The sequence below is a fragment of the Mustela nivalis genome, assembly GCF_964662115.1.
Source record: "Mustela nivalis genome assembly, chromosome: 4".
NCBI classification, from domain to species: domain Eukaryota; kingdom Metazoa; phylum Chordata; class Mammalia; order Carnivora; family Mustelidae; genus Mustela; species Mustela nivalis.
In genome coordinates, this window is record NC_139023.1 from 11,273,390 (window position 1) to 11,279,389 (window position 6,000).

Sequence of the window (6,000 nt, forward strand, 5' to 3'; positions counted from 1 at the left end):
AGTGGAAAATTGTCTGAGATAATGAGGCATTCCAAAAAGCTTTTCTGTAACTACTCCTTTCATGACACAATCAATTTTTGTTATTGTCAGGTGGGAATGGGAATACTGTCTAGGTGGGGAAGCAAAGTCCAGCAAGTTTGGTAAGTGACAGTGATAAGAGCACCTGCAGGTATGAAGGAGAGCATGGTTAATTTTGGTGGGGGCGGAAAAGCAGAACAGGTTTCATAAGGAGGTGGCCCTCAGCTGGGTTTTGAAGGATCAGAAAAAATTCGTTAAGAAGGCAAACAGAGCATCGAGGCAGACCAAGCGTCCAGGTATGGAGGGATGACGTTCTTGGTTCCTCTCACTCGAGCAAAATGGAGTAAGGGTCAAAGTAGGGGATGGGGGTGGAGAGATACCTAATTTTAACCTTCTGTAACATTTTGTTAGTTTCTGTTACTCATGGTGGCACTTAATTAGACATTATTTTATAGGGCTCCTTCATTATTGCTCAATTGTATATTTCTCTTGAATTGGAGGGAGAGTCCTTAAGGCCTTGTCTTATATTTGTTTAGCGTCCTCTATGTTAAGGGCATTGCAAAGCACTAGATGGTCACCACATGCCAATGAATATATGGTAGAGGTATATGCTATTGGGAGTTGGAACGAGGTTGAGGTGAAAGAAAACTTCAGAGAAGAGATGAGGTTCTAGGGGCGCCTGGGTGGCTCAGTGGGTTGAAGCCTCTGCCTTCGGCTTGGGTCATGATCCCAGGGCCCTTGAATCAAGCCCTGCATCGGGCTCTCTGCTCAGCGGGGAGCCTGCTTCCCTCTCCCTACCTGCCTGCCTCTCTGCCTACTTGTGATCTCTCTCTGTCAAATAAATAAATAAAATCTTAAACAAAAAAAGAGATGGGGTTCTAAATGGATTTGAAGAACAAATATAATTGGCGAGACAGAGAATAACCTGAGCAAATTTATTTATGTTTTCACAGGGTTTCAACACATTCATTGATTCCTTTACTAACTCAACTCATTCTTCCAACCCATAATTCAGATATATTCACTCTGTGTTCTGCTAACATTGTTTTAGTCCCTGGAAATGCAAGTGGCTAGAAGGGGCAAAAATCCATGTCCTCATGAGCTTACATTTTGGTGGGGGGAAACATGAAATATTCAAGCATCCCATGTCACCCTAGGAAATCCACTTTCCTGGGGAATTATTTTCAATGAATGTGTAGGAGGTTGCACTTCCTTAATTTTCTTTCATTTTTCTCTTTGGTGGAGGCAGAGTTGAATTTTATGGCACTGTTGTTTCTGGAGTTAGGTGAGGAGACTCATGCTCTATCTCTAGCCTAGAGCACAGCGCTAGAAAACAGCTCGTTGAAACTGAATCACCGTGACTGTCTGGGCATCAGGTGAGTCAGGGAACTGACAGTGCATCCAGTTCCCGTTGTAGACGTGCCTCCAACCCCAGGTGGGAATGGAACACGCCCTAGCTGGCAAACTGAGCAGTGAGGTTTGATCCAAATAAACACGGGAATTCAGAAGGCTGAGTAATTTCTTAGACAAGAAATTTTAAGTCTGTAAGCAGATAACTTGCAATAATATAATTATGGAGTTGAGTGTCAAGAAATATGCACTATAAAAGGAAAGAAATTCCTAAATCATTATAAAACAGAGACATGAGCAAAAACAATGAGGTCACTTATTTTTCTGAAACAACTTAGGATATTAGGATTCATTAAAGTATTTTATGAGCTGCAGATGACATTTTTGGACCAGTAGGTCTAGACGTTTCTTGATCTTTCTAATTGGTTTTAGTTTCATTTCTTTTGGTTATGGATTTCTTTGAGAATCTGATTGAATTTATACATCATCTTCTCAGAGAAGTATATATAAGCTCCTGAACACAATGTGTATTAGAAAACTTTAGAGGCTTCATGGGTCTCCTGATAGCTCAGGTTAAGAGTCTTTGGTTTAATTTTTTTATTTTATTATTATTGTTTTTTTTAAGACAGAGAAAGAGAGAGCGTGCATGAGCAGGGCAGGGGGAGGGATAAAGGGAGAGAGAGAGAGAGAGAAACTTAAGCAGGCTTCATGCCCAGTGTGAGGCCCAATGCAGGGCCTGATCACATGACCCTGAGATCATTAACTGAGCTGAAATCAGGAGGTAGACCCTAACCGAGTGAGCCACTGAGGCACCCCAAGAATCTCTGGTTTTGAGGGATCTTTGTGGAAACGTTTAGTGATCCTTGAACCCATACCCAAGGTTCTCTTTGTGAATCCCAATGAAAGAACAAGGCAAATTGGAAACCTCTCTCTCCTTCTGCTACTTGATAATTCGCCACAGAGATAAAAGTATTTGAGATACATTGTTAGTCATTAGCTATATTGATAGCTTGACTGGATAAGCCACATAAATGAATAAACAGAAACTGTAGTCAGCCTTCCCGGATTCAGGGTAATTTCAGTGATACCTATTAAACATAAACATAAATTGTATGGGGCCAAGCATTGTACTAGATGTTAGGACAAAAAAATGAATGAGACAGAAGCTCTGCTTGAATTCTGGTGGAAAATACAGCGAGTATCTGATCACTGTCCAATGTACAGGTGAAATGGAAGTGTGCAGTAGAGGTCAGAAGACTGCCCTAGTGCATTTTCATTTTGTTTCTCTTCATTGGTTCGTGGTATTCCCTCTGCCTAGGGTCTTCCTTTTCATCTCCGCTGTCGACGTGTACTCATCCTTAAAGATCCCTCTTTATGCTACAATCTCCATCAAGTCTCTCTTTCTTCCCTAATCTGGAGTCATCCTTCTCCTTTTCTGAAAACTTCTGGGAATTTGTGACTTTCTTATTTATTTAATTCTACTTTGGCTGATGTTATTGCTATTTGTGCTTATGTTCTGAGATACCAGATTTCAAGTTAGACCTTGTTACTGTAGCATTCAGCAAAGTATCTTGCATGTGGTAGAACAATTAATGTGAGTTGAGTTGAATGAACTCTTGCTTGACTTTGTCAATTTACAAAATTCTTTAAAATTGTTGACCAGTTTTGGGCACCTGGTGACTCAGTTGTTAAGTGTCTGCTTTCAGCTCTGGTCACGATCCCAGAGTCCTGGGATTGAGCCCCACATCGGGGGGGTTCGGGCTCAGCGGGGAGCCTGCTTTGCTTCCCCCCTCCCACTCTCCCTGCTTGTCTTCCCTCTCTTCGTTGCATCTCTCCCTGTCAAATAAATAAATAAAATCTTAAAAAAAAATTGTTGACCAGTTTGTAGGATCCCAGAGGAAATCAGGGCATATACTTGGAAATCTGCAGAACAGCGACTTTTTTTTTTTTAAGATTTATTATTTATTTATTTGACAGAGAGATAGAGATTACAAGCAGAGAGGCAGATGGAGGGAGAGAGAGAAGCAGGTTCCCTGCTGAGCAAAGAGCCCGATGTGGGGCTCCATCCTGGACCCTGAGATCATGACCTGAGCCGAACGCAGAGGCTTAACCCACTGAGCCACCCAGGTGCCTCAAAAGAGCCACTTTTTAATGGAATAATTTTGTGAATGCCAGAAGGACAGCCACTAAATCAAATATATCTAAAATTCTGCTAAATAGAATATAACGATATAAGTTTTTATTAATCTTTTGAAGTTCTGTGCAGATCAGGCATCCGAAAAACATGTCTAGACTTCTTGGCAGAGTGGGTTGCCCCTTGTCAGAGGTGCTAAAGTTCAGTATGTAATGTCATTATAAATGCTGGATATGTTGTATCAGTTTTCTACATTCTACAACGTGGAGCTCAATAGATTGCGGTAGCATTGTACTCTGTTTATGTAGAAAAATTTCAACTCAACATTAAAAGTATATATTTATGGATTTAAAAAAAAAAAGTAAGCTTGATTGTAGATGATTTTCTAAAATGGAAAAGAATGTCCTGCCAATGGCAACAATTGGGATGGCTGTGGGGAGGGATACAAGACAGAGTACTGGCATCATGGATTAATTCGTAATTTCCGTGTTGGATGATATGATGGTTTAGATAAGGTTCTGGGATGGTGTTGGAAATTTATATAGTTTCAGAGTCCATATGATACTGCCAATTGGGTAGTGACTTATAGTTTTGTCAAAGTAATTAGGGAAATAGATAGTTTCAAAATCAAAGGGGATGATTCTGTGGGGCCATATACAGATTCTGTGTTTCAAAGCTAGATGCAGGGACAGTGTAGGGTCGGGTGCCATTCCAGAGAGATGCTTTGCTTCAAAGTAATTGTCATTGGTGCCAGCTTCTGGGTTGTTGTAGGATGGGGCGGTTTGCTTTATGGTTTCTGTTACTCATGGTGGCACTTAATTACATGTGGTGGTGATGGTAGAAGTTGCTTCAGAAATAGTGGTAGCAGGGGTGATGAAAGTTACGGTCGTGGTTTGGTTTGAGGGTGAGAGTTGAAAATGAAAACATTAGGTCTGAATTTCGGTTTGGATAGAGCATCACAGGAGGGAAAATTTCTTTTTGATAATGCTCAGTTTGTCTAAGTCTGTTGTTGATTAGTGGGTTTGGATGGAGTTTGGTGAGACTGACCAGTATTTTTTGAGATAGCTTTGGAAAAAATTGAGATTTATGAGTTTCTTAAATGAATAACAGGTTTTAGAAAATATTTTGGTAGATGAGATTTTGACTGACTACAGGGGTTTGTATGAGTTTTTGTAGTGCAAGCGCCTGATCAAATAGCTGGTGTAAGAAGATCTTTGAAAAGACAATTATTTTAAACTGATAAGAACAGATACTACACTTGATCTTAGCCAAAAGGCCGAGAGCGATGAAAAGACAATTATTTTAAAAGCTAAAGTTAAATTCTTAACTTTAATTTATTTTAATTCTTAAAATAAAATTCTGCTTAAAAGCTGTTCTTGGATGAAAATAACGAAAAGCTACACCTGACGACCTCCTGACTTTTGGGTGCATTTTAGATGGGTCAGCTCTTTACTTATCAGTTATTCTCCCGTGGTTTTGTATACATCCAGGCCTTCACTAAACACTGTGTTTGGACCAGCTATGGACAAGGAAATGTTTTCCGGTAAGCTAGTTTAGATGAGTTTATTTAGAGGCAACAGTGTTTAGGATAAGTTTTGGACGGTACAGCTCTTTGTATATTAGCTTGTTTCAGAATTTGTTTGGGGTAGCTCCTTGCTGAATAACTTCTTTGGGCAAGAGAATTCTTTGCAGATCAGCTTGTTTTAGACAAATATGTGTTGATCCAGGTCCGGGCTAAACAGCTGCCTTTGGATGAGCTTTGGACGGGAAGCTCTTTCCTGACAAGTTAATTTTAGTTGAGCTTGTGTAGAACTAGATCTTGAATGAATAGTTATTGGAGGGTGAATTTTGGATGGGGTGGTTCTCTGCTGGTCAACTGGTCTCCAACAAATTTGTATAGAGCCAAGTCTTGGCTGACCAGATATTTCTGAATGAGTTTAGGTTGGAGCTATTTTCTTCTCATGAGCTGGTTGGGGGGGGGGTGCTGAATTTGATCAGGCTTGTATTGAGTCGAATTTAGACTGAATGCAAATGAATCAGATTATGCCCTATGTTTGGTTCTAGCTTTCCTTTGCTGCTTGTTATGGGACTGATCAGAGAAGGGTAACCGTAAAAAACTATCATTAAATCTTAGAGGAGAAAAAGGTAAGTAAACTGATGGCAGTGTTTTTTATTTGACCCTCATTTTACTGGGAGGTCTAAGCTAGCTCTCATCTGTCTATATAACTTAGTCGTAGGGTCTTCTTGATTCAAAACTCCAAACAACTCTTTAACTGTGTTTTTAAATCACCAGATGTCAAGGAGGTGCCGAAGTGTCAATTGTTAGCTTCTTGATCAGTTGGTCAGTCCAGGTAATTTATGGTAATTGGTTTGAGAAGCTATCAGTGGGGGATGGGGAGGAATCTCTTGTTTTAGGGGCTAGTTTCACTCTGCGTCCTTACCTCCTTACCCTAAGCCCAAATGAATTCTAGTCTTCTAACTAATTATTTAAAAATATC